This window comes from Marmota monax, unplaced genomic scaffold (assembly GCF_021218885.2).
Source record: "Marmota monax isolate L192 unplaced genomic scaffold, Marmota_monax_Labrador192_F-V1.1 WCK01_AAM20220418_F8-fsc00038, whole genome shotgun sequence".
Taxonomy (NCBI): Eukaryota; Metazoa; Chordata; class Mammalia; order Rodentia; family Sciuridae; genus Marmota; species Marmota monax.
In genome coordinates this window covers 5,744,965-5,762,651 of record NW_026692498.1, presented here as the reverse complement: position 1 = coordinate 5,762,651, position 17,687 = coordinate 5,744,965, and the positions used below count along the sequence as shown (strand labels likewise).

The following is a 17,687-nucleotide window of genomic DNA, read 5'->3' as shown; positions in this document are numbered from 1 at the left end:
ATGTTTACAGCAGTCCAATTCACAATAGCCAAACTATGGAATGAGCCTAGGTGTCTGTCAGTGGATGAATGAATAAATAAATGTGTATATACACAATGGAGTTTTCTTAAGTCATAAAAATAAAATCATATAATTTGTAGGAAAACAGAATTTAAGAATATTATGTTAAGGGAAACACACACATTCAGAAACTCAGGGTCATATGTTTTTTTTAAAGGCTTATTTTATTTAGTTTTTTTTTTTTTTTTGAGAGAGAGTGAGAGAGAGAGAGAATTTTTTAATATTTATTTTTTTAGTATTTGGCGGACACAATATCTTTGTTTGTATGTGGTGCTGAGGATCGAACCCGGGCCGCACGCATGCCAGGCGAGCGCGCTACCACTTGAACCACATCCCCAGCCCAGGGTCATATGTTTTTGTTGTATGTGGAAGCTAGAGAGGAGAAAGGAAAAGAAAGGTGGGGAGGGACCTCATGAAAATTGAAAGGAGATCAGTAAAGGAAAGGGACCTGGGACAGGAATGTGGGGGAGGGGCAATACTGGGGAATGATGTTGGCTAAGTTATATTGTTACATTGTGCACAGATATGAGTATGCAACAACAAATTTCACCATTATATAAGTAAAAAATTAAAAAATGGGAATAAAAGGATTATTGTCTTTCCCTGGATTTCAAGAGTCAGTGATCATATCTAAATTTTATTATAGAGAAGGAATGAGAATTTCAAGGTTCAAGACTCTTCCCAGTCTATGTAGTTATCTTAGAGGTTTTTATAGCAAGATTTTTCTATCTGATGTTCTAGTGGTAACATAAATTGACTCAGTGCATACGTATTGGCTGGTTCACTTAAAGTCTTTACAAGATCACATATATGGTACAATTATTTGTCAGTATTTTTGTGAGGGTACAATTATTTGTCAGTATTTTTGTGAGGGTTCTCGGGACTGAACTCAGGAGTTCTTTACTATTGAGCTATATTCCCAGCACTTTTTATTTTGAGGCAGAGTCTCATAGTTGTCTAGGTTAGCCTTCAATTTGCTATCCATGCTATCCTTCTATCTAAGACTATAAAATGGCTAGGATTATAGGGACTTGGCAGTATTTATCATTATTGCTGTCCTTTAAGAAAAATTTTTTTCTTTTTTCTTTTGTGGGATGAGCCTCAAATATAAATAACAATCAGAAACAAATAGCTCCCACCCTAAAGTACAACTTTTTTTATAGGTTTCGGATGTTATAACCATGTTCAGCATGGTTTATGAACTATCAAGAAATATCCCGAGGTGTTAATTTTTGCTTTGTTTTCTGAGCCTGGCAGATAAGTAAGCAGATTTTTTCCCCCTGAAGCTCTTTTAACAATGTAAAAGTTTTAAAAGTATTTTCTTTTTATTTCTGAATTAACTCAATATTCCCTTGGCAGGGCTGTAGCCTGATTTTGGTACATTTTCTTCCCGGCTTTAACATTTGTGTGACCTTGAACAGGGCACTTACATCCTCCAAGTCTCAAGTATGCTTATTTCTAAATTGGAAGCTAATAATAATAACTACCTTTTTAGGATTGTTTGAGGGTTTAATGGGTTAGTAAATACAGACTGAATTCAGTGAACTTTCAGTAAATATGATTTATTATAAATCTCAAAGCTTTATAAATTACATGACCAACCAGTCATAAATTACATGACCAACATCTGATTTATGTTTAACCATACTATACAGCCAACAAGCATGGTATGAAATAAATACCACAGATAAGGCCAAAGAACCCATCAGCCTTTCCTATTTACCCCTATGCCAAAGGTTAACTATTTAATCAGTTTGTATGACTCTGCCTTTTTCAAGTATAATAATTAATACGTATTAGAATCTGTATTTGATAGAATCAGTAACCAAAATATAGAAAGATTCAGATTATTATGCAGTAGGAGATTTTCCACCAAATTATAGAATATTTTTTCAACTCTAGAAAGGTTTAGCCGAAGGGAAGAAATTAGAAGGAAGAAACATAACTTCAGCTATTTAACAAAAAAGTACACGTGGCTTTTCTGGCCAATAAAACTTAGGAAATTCACTTTTTTAAAAAAATATTTTTTTTAGTTGTAGATGGACATAATAATTTTATTTTATTTATTTTTACATGGTGCCGAGGATCAAACTCAGTGTCTCACAAGTTCTGGGTGAGCACTCTACCACTGAGCTGCAACCCCAGCCCCCAATTCACTATTTCTTTTCTTTTTTTTGTACTGGGGATTGAACTCAGGAGCACTCAACCACTGATCCATATACCCCCAGCCCTATTTTTTATTTTGTTTAGAGACAGAGTCTCATTGAATTGCATAGGGCCTCGATTTTGCTGAGGCTGGCTTTGAATTTGAGATCCTCCTGCCTTAGCCTCCTGGCTGCTGGAATTATAAGCATACGTCACTGGGCCCGGCTTAAATTCTACAACTAGGGGTCAGAGATATCATTTGTTAGTTTGACAAGTAAAAAAATGATACTTCCTTTTGTCAATATGAAAATTTGACCATCTTTTTTTTGGCCGGAGGGCAAGGGCAGGATTGGGGGAAGATAATAGTGAAGAGTAATTGAAACTACTGTTCACATTTCACTGATCCTCAAGTGTACTTATTTTTGGCATTTTTATATTTTATTTTTAATATGTAAACACTGAGAAATGGGTTGCAGGCTACTTAATTAGTGAAGGAGATTGATCTTGAAGTGACACTAGTTGTTCTGTAGCCACTTATTCTGACAGAATTTTTCTTCTTTTTTTTTCTCCTGGTACTGGGGATTGAACCTAGAGCACTCTACCAGTAAGCTGCCTCCCTTTAATTTTGAGACAGGGACTCTTTAAGATGCTGAGACTGGCCTCAAATTTGGGATTCTCCTGCCCCAGCCTTCCAAATTGCTGGGATAATCTCAGCAACTGGATCTGATCTGATCTCTCTCCCCTGGGCAATTAGAAGTCAGTTGAATGAAACTGTATGGGGGAAGTCAGTAGACAAAGGAAAATGCCAAGGTAAAATGGTGCTAATTCTAGTCATTTTGGGGGTGTTTCATTGTTGTGTTCAAACTGAACAGAGAGATAAAGGCTGCATAGAGAGGTAATAATCTCCTTTGCTTGGAAGATACGGAGGATTCTAGGAGCAGGGGTTGAGTTTTCTTTTTTGGATACCAGGGATTGAACTGAGGGGCACTCAACAACTGATTCATATCCTCACCCCTATTTTGTATTTTATTTAGAGACAGGGTCTCACTGAGTTAGTTAGTGCCTTGCCTTTGCTGAGGCTGGATTCTCCTGTCTCAGCCTCCTGTGCTGCTGGGATTACAAGTGTGCACGCCACCATGCCCAGCTTGAGTTTCGTTTTTAACACCACCTTGTAAAATTATGTTAGTCTCACTTTCCTACTGGAAATACAGAGCAATTTTAGGATATGTTTCCTTGGAATTCACATACATTAAATTGCCTTCTTGAACCAGCATGGTGGTGCATGTCTATAATCCCAGCTACCAGAAAAATAAAGTTTTAAAAATATTTATTTATTTATGTATCTTTAGTTTTAGGTGAATACATTATTTTGTTTTTATGTGGTGCCGAGGATCAAACCCAGTGCCTCATGCATGCTAGTCAAGCACTGAGCCACCACCCCACCGCCCCAGCCCCCAGAAAAATAAATTTTTTAAAAAATTGCTTTTTTTGATGGCTGATTTCCTTTTTTTTTTTTTTGATGCTGTGGGTTGAACCCAGGGCCTTGTGCACTACCAGCTGCACTGTATCCCAGCCCATGATTTCCTTAGTTTTATAGTTCTCTGCTTCTTTCAACAGAATTGTGCTGTCCAGTACAACTAGCCACATATAGCCATTGGACATGTGAAATGTGAATGTGGCTAGTTTAAATTAAGATGTAATGATGATAATAAGGTACACATTGAATCTTGAAGAATTGATACAAAAAAAATATACATATATATATATATATATATATATATATATATATATATATGGCTAAGGTTGTAGCTCAGTGGTAGAGAGCTTGCCTAGCATGTGTGAAGCACTGGGTTCATTCTCAGCACCACATATAAAATAAAGGTACATGAACAACTAAAAAAGTATTTAAAAGAAATAGCCAACTAAGGTTTTATACTTATGATGATATGGTATCGATTACATTTTAAATAATTTATAGGGTTTTCTCCTGTTCTCAAAGTTTAATAGTTTCACAATTTATGTTTAGGTCTGTAATCCATTTTGAATTAGTTTTTCTGAATATTATATGGTCATTGTTTCAATTTATTTACATGCTTTGTGCAAATGTCTAGTTTTTCCAGTACCATTTGTTGAAAAGACTATCCTTTTTATATTCAATTAATTGCCTCTGGTCTTTCAAACATCAGTTGATTATGTTTGTGTGGATGACACTGTCCTATAAAATGCCCCTCATGCCTGCCAGGCATGGTGGTGCATGTATGTAATCCCAGCGGCTCAGGAGGCTGAGGCAGGAGGATTGTGAGTTCAGAGCTGGCCTCAGCAATTTAGCGAGGCCCTAAGCAACTCAGTGAGACCCTGTCTGTAAGTAAAATATGAAAAGGGGTTGGAGATGTGGTTCAGTGGTAAAGTGTCCCTGGGTTCAATCCCTGATTACCCGCCTCTACTCCAAAATGCTCTACATATTGTATTTCTCTGTTTCTTCATTGTGTAGTTGTTGTTGTTTGGTAGTACTGGGGATTGAGCCCAGGGGTCATTCTATACTGACCTATATCTCCAGCACTTTTTATTTTTTGAGACAAGGTCTCACTGAGTTGCCTAAGTCTTTTGAACTTGTGACCTCTTTCCTCAGTCTCCTGAGTCGCTGAGATTACAGGTATATACCATCTGACCGTTATGTAGTTTGTTTTTCTAAACAGTTTCCTTGTAAACTGGAAGTTGGGTTTATGAGAAAAGGTGTAAAAGAAAGATTTTACTCTCACAGAATTTGCCTTTTTTTTTTTTGGTACCAGTTAATTGAACGCAGGGGCCCTTAACTACAGCCACTTCTCAGCCCTTTTTTGTATTTTATTTAGAGACAGGGTCTTGCTGAGTTGTTTTGGTCCTTGATAATTTGCGGAGGCTGGCTTTGAACTCACAATCCTCCTGCTACAGCCTCCCGGGCCTCTGAGATTACAGGCATGTACCATTGCGCCCGGTTTAGAACTTGACTTTTCCACCTCAAAGTTCATTCAGTAGTTGGAATTGGTCTATTCTTGGAAGGGAAAAATAGTTTCAGTTAGAGTATGTTAATATCAGAAAAAGAATATCTATGGGGGAAAAATTCCAGTGAATGCGGTTTTAGTATGGGATGATGAAAAAGTTTTGGAGATGAACAGTGGGATGGTTATTTTACTTGTATGGTTATCACACATACAAAGTGTATGTTGCTGTGATGTATCACTGAATTTAGCCTTGCCTCCCTGCCTTTTCTGATAATTCATCCAGCTTCCTTTTGGCTTATTTGGACTCATTGGTAAAGGAACTTTGAAACAAAGTTCTACAGTTCAGTCTTGGTTGAGTAAAAGTGGCAATGATGTTATATTTCAGCCATTGATACCAATAGAATTATTCTTTGTAGCCTCTCAGGGAGGCTATTGTTGAGAACTCTGATGTCCTGAATTTTGCTCAGGGTGAAGATTGAGCTGCTGGTGAGAACAGGCTTTGCCTTTCATGATGTGTGATTTCCATTTGTTGCAGTTAGCCAGAGGCAGGCCTTCTTTGCCCATATAGTAAGAAATCTACAGCTTGATCCATTGTCCAAATGCTGCTTTTACACAAGGAATCCTATAAGTTCAGGATAAGGACAGTAATCATAATGCCAGAAGGAAAGTGACTGTTAATCAGTTTGCTGTGAAGTCAGGCCCTTCACTTAGGAAACATACCTAAGATTAATAGCAAGAGCTCTGTTCAGAGGAAAGAAAAGAGCACCTTTATTTGTGACTAACAGAGTTCAGATGACCTCTCTACCTGCCTTTTTGTCTGCCTTGACTATGGACAGACTTGTGGTAAAAAAGACTTTTATGATGACTGTGCTAAAAGCATGATACTGTAAAGTGAACTGTGACTTTGCTGAATTTATAAAATTATATCCACTTGAAACCTTTAATTATCTTCAATCTAATATATCACAAATACTTAGTCTACAGATTTTTAGGTTGTGTGTGTATAGCCTTTGCATAGGCAGTAGACTATGGAAATTAGTATATTGTAGTACATCGTTTTTCAGAGTTTTTGATTACTGTGTAGTGGAAAATACATTTCATATTATGATCTAGAGCTATACAACTGGATATACTTAGTTGTAACAAAAATTTTCAGGGAATGGTACTCACAATTAATGAGCTTCATAAAATTTCATCTCTATGATTATATATTTGGTGTGGAGAGATTTAAAGATAATGGAATCTTTTTTTTAATATTTATTTTTTGGTGGTATACAATACCTTTATTTTGTTTGTTTATTTTATGTGGTGCTGAGGATCAACCCCAGGGCCTCACACATGCTAGGCGAGCGCTCTACCGTTGATAAAATAAATAAAATATTGTGTTCAATTACAACTAAAAATTAATTTTTTTTTTTTTTCAAAAAGTTCCTTCCAAAGCGTGTGGACTTGGAATCATATTAGAGGCCTATCACTTGGGATGGTGGAAGATAAAATCTTATCTGATGTTAAATGACATTTGAGAATAGGTGTATGACATAGACCTTGTCTCAAGCCATATAAACCATTCTTTTGGGAAAAGATTATCTAATCCAATGTTGATTCATGTTCAGAACCATAGTTGGTAATATTTTTTTAAGAATGCATGGCTGCTTTACATCTTTTATTTTATCTATCTTCATACAACCCTGTATAGTGGCGTCTGTTATCATTACATTACTCATGTACAGTGAGAGGCTGAACCAGGATTTGAACTCCAGAAACCAAGTCCAGACCCTGTTACACTGTACTGTGGCCTCCCTTTTCATTTATAAGGCCAAGTTTGCAAAGCATTTGTACATTAAAAAAATAAAAGTACTTATATTCTCATTTAAACTTCATAACTATCCTGTGCATTAGGGGTGAAATTCTTGATATTTTCACACACAGAAAAATGAAGGTTAGGGAATTTAGGCCCAAGTGGCAATACCTAGACACAAACCCATTTCTGACTCTAATTATCTTGTTGTCGTTATGTAGTTTTATTAAACATAATAAAGAGAGGGGTATGCCTGAAAGTGAATATTTTATATATAGGAATTTTAATTTGATAATGATTTGATGATATGACAATTCAGGTCTTTAGAAACTTAGCCCTAAGATGCAGACTAAGTCATCTGATGACTAAGATGATTAACTAAGTCATCGTTCCTGGTGACTTAGGCATAGTTGTTTTTATTAATGTTTCCTTTTTAATTGTGTGGGTCAGTTTACCATTCTTACACCAGTGTTCTTAGGTAAATTCAGAAACGAAAACAGAATTTTCTGTGCTTTAACTTTGGTTGGTACAGATGGGGTAACTAAATGCTTAGAAGAGGTCTTGCCAGAACTTTAATGTAGTGGTGGGAGAGTGAAGAATGTGTTTATGGGGAGTATTTTAAAATACCAGCTCTTAATCTAAAGCTTTTATTCCTAGATATGAAATTTCATAAATCTGAAGTTTGACTATTTGAAAAGAGGTCATATGTTGATTAAGAGATTGGCCTTTTTGAATCAAAACATTAATCGCAGGTCCAGAGAAGGGTCATGGAGGAAATCAACCTGATGAGGACTGTGGCAATTGGAGCATTTACATTATGTCTTCAGGTTTCAGATGACTGTTTAAACTCACTTAAAGACCTAAACACAGCATGTGTGAATCATTTCATGGTTTATGTTATTTACTGAGCAAATATCTAGAGGTAGTGACTGTTTTCAGGACAAGCTGTCCTTTCAGGTCATAGTTCCTTTTTTGGTGGCTGGCAAAAAAAAAAAAAAAAAAGGAAAGTCATTCATATTTCTCCTTTATCTTCAAGGTAAACTTGTAGGGGCTTATTTTTCTATAAGTTGTTTTTGTGTAACAAATATATTCTTAACTTCTTTTTTTTTTTTTTTAGTTGTTGATGGACCTTATTTTACTTATTTGTATATGGTGCTGAGAATCGAACCCAGTGCCTCATGCATGCTAGGCAAGCGTGCTGCCACTGAGCCACAACCCCAACCCCTATCCTTAACTTTTAGAAACTAAATTGGCATGGCCTGTACCATGTATCATATGACTTACAACTACATCAATTACAGAAAATGATGAAAGTGCTCGCTTCAGCAGCACATATACTAAAATTGGAACAATACAGAAAATGATGAAAAAAAGTAGGCATTATTTGTTTGTGTTCTGGGTGTCTGTTGCTATAGAAATAAATCAAGCCGGGTGGTACAGGCCTGTAATCCCAGCAGCTCAGAAGGCTGAGGCAGGAGGATTGCAAGTTCAAAGCCAGGATCAGCAAAGATGAGGTGCTGAGCAACTCTGTTAGACCCTGTCTCTAAATAAAATACAAAATAGGACTGGTACATGGCTCAGTGGTTGAGTACCCCAGAGTTCAGTCCCCAGTACCCCCCCCCCAAAAAAAAAAAAAAGAAATCAGGCAGTAACCAAAAGCGTATAGGGAGTATTTGAATCTCACTGGATGTTTCATCAGAAACATCAGAAAATAAAGTTAAGAAATTGATTAACTTGAAAACTGAGTATTTCTGAGTTACTGTGGTTTTCCAATTTTTTGTTTTAGGGGTGATTTTTAAAGATTATTTCTTAGATCCTTCGGTTCGTAAGCACGATGATGATTGGGTGTTCATGCTATTGTGTGAGATGTGCCTCCCTCTAAACCTTGTTACAACATCGGCACATTACCTGTATGACGTGAGGGGGAAAATTATTTCTTAGTGATCTCAGGCCTTTTAAAATTGTCTTTTCTGGTAGGTGTGGTGGTACACACATGTAATCCCAACTTCCTAGAAGGCTGAGGCAGGAAGATTGGAACTTTAAGGCCAGCCTCACCAATTTAGACTAAAGATCTTGTCTCAAAAAATAAAAGGACTGGGATAACTCAGTGGTAGAGTGTTTGTCTACCATGCAGAAGGCCCTGATTTTGAGTCCCTAGCACAGGGGGCTGGAGAGATCCCCTTTTCTATTCTAGAAGGTAAATACTGAGAAAGGCAGATATTTTATTTTCTTTGGGGTTATGATTTCATTTAGTGCAGGCTAATTTTTATGTCATATATTAAGAATGCTAAATTTTAAAACTGTTCTGGTGCTATAGAAAAGAAGTGAAATTTTCAAAGAATGGGACAGCAGAAGATAGAGTGAAGTTTCACATCTTTATTTCACATTTACTCAAGAAATGCGTGTCCAAGATTGCTTAAACATTGACAAATGCTGTTAATTTCCAGATTCTCTGCCCCTTTATACCCCCGTTTTTTTTTTTTTTCTTGATATTGGGGATTCAGTGCAGAGGCACTTTACCACTGAGCTATATACCTAGCCCTTTCTATTTTTTGTTTTGAGACAGAGTCTTGCCAGGTTGCTTAGGGCCTCAGCCTCCCAAGTCACTGACATTACAAACATGTGCCACCACATTGGTTCTCTGGTGGTTCAACTAGATTACTTTTGGAGGATAAACCTCATGCACGTTTACATATTAATAGGAAGTTTAATATTGTAAGAACTGCTTTTGTCACTATCCAAGAAGACGGGTTTCTGGGAAAACAAAGAATGATTTTTTAATTTTTTGGTACCAGGGATTGAATGCAGGGGTGCTTAACCACTGAGCCACATCCCCAGACACACACACACACACACACACACACACACACACACATATATATATATATATATATATATATATATATATATTTTAGAGAGAGAGAGAGAGAGAATTTTTTTTAATATTTACTTTTTAGTTTTCGGCGGACACAACATATTTGTATGTGGTGCTGAGGATCGAATCTGGGCCGCACGCATACCAGGCGAGCGCGCTACCGCTTGAGCCGCATCCCCAGCCCTCAGCCCTTTTTATATTTTGAGTCAGGGTCTTGCTAAGTTGTTTAGGGCCTCGTTAAGTTGCTAAAGCTGGCTTTGAACTCAGGATCCTTCTACTTCAGCCTTCTGAGCCACTGGGATTACTGGCCTGTGCTACTGTGCCCAGCAAGAATGTACTTTAGTTAGAACATCTGAACTAGGATTATTTCTGTTTATGTATGCATGTTCATTTAAAAAAAATTTTTTTTGCAGTAGTGGGGGCATGGATCCAGGGCTTTGCACATGGTAGGCAAGTGCTCTACCACTGAGCTACATTAGCAGTTCTTTTAATTTTATTTTGAGTCAGGATTTTACTGAGTTATTCAGACTGTACTACAACTTTCAATCTTTCTGCCTCAGCTTCCTTAGTAACTGAGATTATAGGTTTGTACCACCATACCCAACCTCAGATTACTTCTCTTTAGGATGAAGTTAAGATGTATGTCTTTTCTTTATCTGAATTTCAGAGGGTAGTTTTACTACTTAGCCACAGTTTTTTTCCTCTGCAGAACTGTGGTGATATAATGGTTAAATATGCAGCAAGTATACTGAATAACAGTTTATTTTACCAAATGGTAGGAAGAAAAGCAGGGAGTGTTGGTCAAAGAGATTCAGCACTCTCATTTCTCTGCCATTCTATTTTGTGGAGGGCATATTTGTGGTGAGGTTGAGTATATCCTGACTTTGAGAGAATTTTAGGGTCATTCTGCATATGATAGCTGTTTGACATTAATTCTGAGGAGAACTTTCAGGGAAAGTTCATTTTGTTTTATGTATTCCTCTTTTGTTGATCATTCTGCTTTCTGAGCATGTGTTTGTTTCTGTCTTTCTCTCTCTCACCAGAAGAGACAGGTGTGTATATGCTCTTGCCAGATTCTGCAAAAGATGCCTTTCTTTCTTTCTTTCTTTTTTTTTTTTTGTTGTTTGTTTGTTTGTTTATTTATGGTACCAGGGGTGCTTAACCACTGAACCACATATCCAGCCTATTTTGTATTTTATTTAGAGACAGGGTTTTGCTGAGTTGCTTAGATCCTCAATAAATTGCTGAAACTAACTTTAAGCTCACGTTCCTCCTGCCTCAGCCTCCCAAAATTCTGAGAGGTGTGCCATCATGCCTGGCTCCTTTTATGGATTACACTGTTTTGTTGTTGGAACTGCTGTGATGTCCTCATGTTTTTCATTTATGGAAAGTGTGTTATGTATTATAGATCTCTGAAAAAATTAATCTAACTTGTTCCAGAAGATATTTGAAGACTGACTTGGCTGAACTTTGAGTAAAACAAATTCAAGTTTTTCCAGCCATGTCAATCAAATGTAGTAGACTTTCTTTGTAAGATATAAAGGAGGAGTTATATTAAGCTGGGGTTGGCAGTGCACACCTATAATCCCATGGTGTCTGGAGGCTGAGGTGGGAGGATTTCAAGTTTGAGGCTAGCATGGGTAATTTAGTGAGGCTCTAAGCAACTTTTTGAGACCCTGTCTCAAAATAAAAAACAAAAAGAGGGCTAGGGATGTGGCTCAGTGGTAAGGCACCGGTGAGTTTTTAAATCTCCAGTACCAAAAACAAAGAAAACCCAATTAGGTTAAAATTCTATATGTGGTCTTCTTTTATCCCTGTGTTCAAGTTTCTTTTCTTTCTTTCTTTTTTTTAAGGGGCAAAAGATAATAACTTGGGCCCAAGGTTTGGTCATTGTAATTATAGGCTGAGTCTCACCATTTTTTGTGCCACCATAGCCCTTCTCATTAAAATCCTGCTTTCTGAGCATGTGTCTCATGAGGTGTAATGAAATGTTCAAATTTTGTAAACATTTTGATAACATTTTAATAACATTTTATTTCAGAAGTGTTTTATATTTCTATCTGTATATACATGTATATTTTATTTAAAAGGAAATACTGAGAGATATAATAGGGGTAGGAAGACCTCCACAAAGTTTGAAGAGATCACTGCTACAAGAGGAGCAATAGTGTGTATCGTCTCCCCCCCCCCCCCCTTTTTTTGGAGACAGGATCTCTCTGATTGGCCTTAAATTGGCAATCCAGTCCTCTTGCCTCATCCTCCTGAGTAGATGGGATTATAGGTGTGGCCAGCTGTAGAGAGCAATAGTCTATACATAGTTGCTGGTATTTAGTAAGTGTTCCATAAAGGTATATTAAATGAATAAACATCTTTTCTAGTGTCATTTATGTGGAGTCTCTGGCATTCCCTCTATGTTAATTTTAATGCTATATTTATTTGTCTTTCTTCCCCTACTGGCCTGTGATCCCCTGTAGAGTTAATACTATGCCTTTTGGGCTGGGGTTGTAGCTCAGTGGCAGAGCGCTTGCCTAGCATGCATGAGGCACTGGGTTTGATCCTCACCACCATATAAAAATAAATAAAATAAAGGTATTGTGTCCATCTACAACTAAAAGAAAAAATGACTGTGCCTTTTTATCTTTGTATGCTGAGAATCTGGCTGTTATTTAATATTCTGTGTAACCTTTTTGTAAGAATAAATGTATTCAGATAAATACATGAGACTGGTACAGAGGGAAATAGACAGTGATCAACACATACCCGCCCGAAAGTGTGATCTTGCAAAGAAATTGAAAATAATCACATTTTAAAATTTAATTGCTTGTTTGAATACTATGCATTTATTTGGAGTGAGAACTTAGCTTCTTTCTTTAAAGTAGATACTGCATATTAAATAGATAAATGTATATTAAAGCTATGAAGTAAGGATTTGGTATATGTTGCAAATATTCATATTTAATTTATACAACTTCACAGTTTTACAAAATGCCCTAAGCTTTTTTTTTTTTTTTTTTTAAAGCAGGAGCTCACAGGTGAAACATAAAGATCTAGTTGTTACTTGGCTATTTGGCTTCTTGGCGTCATCTACCAGCAAGAAAAAAACTTTTTTCTTTCATGCAGTGGGGTAAAATTAGAATTTTAAATTTCTTTGTAGAAATAGGAGATGAAGAAATTAATCTTAATAAAAAATATTGGTAGTTTCATCATTGAAGAAGATGTATAATAAAGTGTCACTCTGACTATAGATATCTTCATGAGAATAAGAACAGATTTTCATAGTATACATATAATAAATGTACTGAGTGCAAAGTACTTTTAAGATATAGAAAGGTACCTTGTCCTAACGAGTAATATTTTTATTTCAGCTGAATAGGGAATAATCAGTATAATAATTTGTGAAGTAAAAGCTAGAATTAGAAATCAGGAATGATAGAATATTAAATAAAAGTGGCATAAACAACTAGAAATATAATGTATCTTAGCAAATACAAGAAACCTCCCACTCTGAGGAAGAGGCTTTGCTAATTATCTATTTACCAAGCATGATTTTCTTACTTAAAGACAGTCTTCTTTGGGGCTGGGGTTGTGGCTTAGCAGTAGAGCACTTGCTTCACACGTGCCAGACCATGGGTTCGATCTCAGTACCACATAAAAATAGTGAAATAAAGGTCTTGTGCCCAACTACAACTAAAAAATAAATATTAAAAAAAAAAGACAGTCTCTTTTGTTGCAAACTCATTCCACCACTTTACCTTCTGTCTCTGTCAGAACTATTTCAGCTGTCTGAAGTCTCCTTTGACAGTTTCTTCCAGCTGCCTCAAGCTACTGATTTGGCTGAAGTTTTGTTCCCACACAATTTCAGGAGCATATAGAGCTGCGTGGTTAGGGCTGTCAGCTCCAGAACCAAAGTGCCTGGGTTTTAACCCCAGCCACTCTAGTTCCTAAGCCACACCAGTTATTTTGTAAGTTGGGTAGTTACTGCTTCTCCTTCATTTTCCTTGTTTGTAAAGTAGAGAGGATAATATATCATGTAGATGTTGGATTTAAATGTGATAATACATGCATGGTGCTTTTTAAAAAAATTTTTTTTTTAGTTGTAGATGAACACAACATCTTTATTTATTTTTATGTGGTGCTGAGGATTGAACCAGTGCCCCCACATGTGCAAGGCAAGCGCTCTACCACTGAGCCCCAGCTCCAGCCAGTATGGGGTTTGTGGTAAGCACTCAGACATTAGCTGCTGTCATTACTTTGCCCTGGCATCATTGTTCACCTTTCTGATTAAAAGACCAGCAGACTTTTTCATATTTTATATTACTACTTCTCTGGCTCCTTTGGGCCTATTTGGGAATAGAAACACTTAAATTCTCCAAAAGAACTGACTTTTAACATCTGGTTGATTTTTTTTTTTTTTTTTTTTTTGGGGGGGGGAGGTATCAGGGATTGAACCCCGGAGTGCTTAACCACTGAGCTACATCTACATTTTATTTTGAGACAGCATCTGACTTAAGTTGCTTAGGGCCTCAATTGCTGAGGCTGAACTTTTGAACTTTTGATCCTCCTGCCTTAGCCTCCAGAGTGTTGGGATTATAGGTGTATATACTGCGTCCAGCTCCACCTGGTTGATAGTTGAGGTATATAGGAGTTTGTTTAATTTTGGAGGGTGTTGGGTGTTGTGGAGGAAGATGTGGAAGCCTTTAGACAGCTTACTGTCTACCTACCACCCAGCTCCTTCCTTCTCTATCTCTGAGCTTCTGGCATAGGCCTTTTTTTTTTTTTTTTTTTTTTTTGTGGTCCTGGGGATTGAACCCAGGGCCTTGTGCATGCAAGGCAAGCACTCTACCAACTGAGCTATATCCCTACCTCCTGTGTTGTTTTTTTTTTTGAGAAACATATATTTGGGTGGCCCAATTTTTTTAAAAAAAATTTTTATTAGTTATTGATGGACCTTTATTTATTTATATGTGGTGCTAAGACTCAAACCCAGTGTCTCACACATGCTAGACAAGCACTCCACCACTGAGCCACAACCTCAGCCTGCGGTTGCCCATTTTTTAATTTGATTTGTTTGTTCTGTTGTTTTTGTAAGAATTCTTTAAATATTCTGGATATTAACCCTTTAGTAGATAAATGATTTGAAAATTTCTTCCATTCTGTGGTTTGTGTTTTTAATCTCTTGAGAGTGTCATTTTGTTGAAATATAATTTATCTATTTGATTTTTCTTTTGTTGCCTGTGCTTTTGGTGTCATGTCCGAAGAAATCTGACCAAATTTAGTGTCAAATTTCTCTACTATTTTCCTCTTTTTTATATATATATATATATATTTTTTTTTTTGTTATAGGTGGACACAATATTTTATTTTTATGTGGTGCTGAGGAGCGAACCCAGTGCCTCACAAATGCGAGGTGAAAGCTCTCCCTCTGAGCCACAATCCCAGTCCCCCTCTAAGAATTATACAGTTTTGTTTTTTATGTCTCTATCCATTGTGAGAGTTTTTGTTTTGTTTTTGTTTTGCATGTGACATAAAGTAAGGTGTTCCAACTTCATTGTTGGATATCCAGTTTTCCCAACATTCTGCATAAAAAATGTATTTAATCTTAATTTAAATCTAATAGCCACATATCACTAGAAGCTACCATATTGGGCTGCGTAGATCTAGATGACCATATATTACTTCTTTAATGTGTTAGTGTGATGAATTAGATCACTAGATGTAATGGAAATTCTCAGAATTAACATTGTTTTTGCATTCCTGGCGCATAATACTAGTTAATGAAATACTGTTTTGTTTTAGTCACTGTTCCCCTTCACAGAAAATTAACTAAAATGACTATGGGAATCATTTAGAAAAAGATTGTAGTTTCTCAAAAAATATTCTTTGAACAGTGGCTTTTTTTATTGGTCCTCATCAAACCTTTTTTCGTTATAAAAATATACTGCTTTTCACAAACATATCCATTATGCTATCTTTTATTCTTTTACATATTGTTAATTATTATTTTATTTTTTTAAAATACATTTTTTAGTTGTAGATGGACACAGTACCTTTATTTTATTTATTTATGTGGTGCTGAGGTTTGAACCCAGTGCCTCATACATGTAGGTAAGTGCTCTACCACTGAGCCACAGCCCCAATCCAATAATTATTATTTTTTTATTGATACAATTTATATGTCAAAAAATTTAACCCCCCCCCCCTTTTTTTTGAATACCGTGGATTGAATTCAGGGACACTTGACCCTATGAGCCACATCCCCAGCCTATTTTATATTTAGAGACAGGGTCTCACTGAGTTGCTTAGCACCTTGCTTTTTGCTGAGATTGGCTTTGAACTTGCCATTCTCCTGTCTCAGCCTCCCAAGTTGCTGGGATTACACGTGTGTGCCATTGCGCCTGGCTCACCCTTTTAAAATTTATAATTCAGCAGTATTTTTAGTATGTTCACAAAGTTGTGCAAATGTCAGTTACCACTATCTAATTTCAGAACTCTTTTTGTTATCCAGGTAAACCCAGAACACATTAGCAGTTATTGCCCATCTTCTGTCCACCCAGCTGCTGACAATCACTAATGTACTTTATGTCTCTATAGATTTGCTTGTTTTGTAGATTTCATCTGAACAGAATTATAATGTGGTCTTTAGTGACTGACTTTTTTTCACTTGATATATTTTTCAGTTAATAGCATTTATCAGTAATTAACTCCTTTTTATTGCTAAACAATATTGCATTGTATGGATATACTGTGCTTTATTTATCCATTCTTCATTTGATGGATCTTTGGGTTGTTTCTACTTCATGGCTACTCTGAATAATGTTGCTATCTCTAATGTTGCTCTGAGCTGAGAATGGTAGTATAGGCCTATAGTCCCAGCCCAAGAGGCTAATGTGGGAGGATTCCTTTAGCTCATGAATTTGAGACTAATCTGGGCTATGTGGTAAGATGCTGTCTTTAAAAAAAAAAAAAAAAAAAGGCCACATATGGTGGTACTTGCCTATAATTCCAGCTACTCAGGAGGCTGAGGAAGGAGAAGCACAAGTTTGAGGCCATCCTGGATAATGCAGCAAGACCCTGTTAAGGGCTGGAGGTATAGTTAAGTGGTAGAGCATTCCTGGGGCTTCAGTCTCAAACAAAGTGTCAGGGAGGAAAGTTGCTATGTACAAGTTTTTGTGTGAGTCTGTTTTTCATTCTCTTGGGTAAATAGATGCTTGGGAGTAGAATTACTACGTCATAAAGTAATTTTATGTTTAATCATTTGAGAAACTGCCAGTGTTTTCCAAAAGGCTATAGTGCTATTTTAATCCTCGCCAACACTTAATATTTGACTGATGGGTTGGAAGTGATATCTCACTGTGGGGTTTCTTTTCTTTTCTTTTTTTAAAGGTACTGGGGTTGGAACTCAGGGGCACATGACCACTGAGATACATCCTCAGCCCTTCTTATTTTTTATTTTGAGACAAGGTCTCATTGAGGTCTTGAGGGTCTCACTGAGTTGCCAGGGCTGACCTCAAATTCAACCTCTGCTTCCTAAATCACTGGGACAACTGGTGTGTAGCTACCACCCCCAACACCTGGATCTTTGTTGTTTTGGATTTTCATTTCCCTAATGACTAGTGATGTTAAACCAATGACTAAGTGTTTTAGTCGGCATTTTTACTGCTGTGACCAAAAGACCTGACAAGAACCATTGCAGAGAAGGAAAAGTTTATTTGGCCCTCATAGTTTCAGAAGTCTTAGTCCGTAGATGGTTCACTTTATATCACTGTGCCTGAGATGAGGCAAAAATCATGGCAGAGGGTGTGGAAGAGAAAAACAGCTCAGAACTTGG

The 17,687-nt window shown here is 36.8% G+C and overlaps 1 protein-coding gene and 1 non-coding gene across 4 annotated transcripts in view; both read left to right on the top strand.

The window, feature by feature from the left end:
* Kdm2a (lysine demethylase 2A) overlaps positions 1-17,687 on the top strand; it is a 115,022-nt gene that overhangs the window by 39,652 nt on the left and 57,683 nt on the right. The window lies entirely within an intron of this gene.
* LOC124093386 (small nucleolar RNA U13) lies at positions 8,798-8,902 on the top strand. Its single transcript, XR_006851955.1, has one exon. It is a non-coding gene; the product is annotated as a small nucleolar RNA U13 (small nucleolar RNA).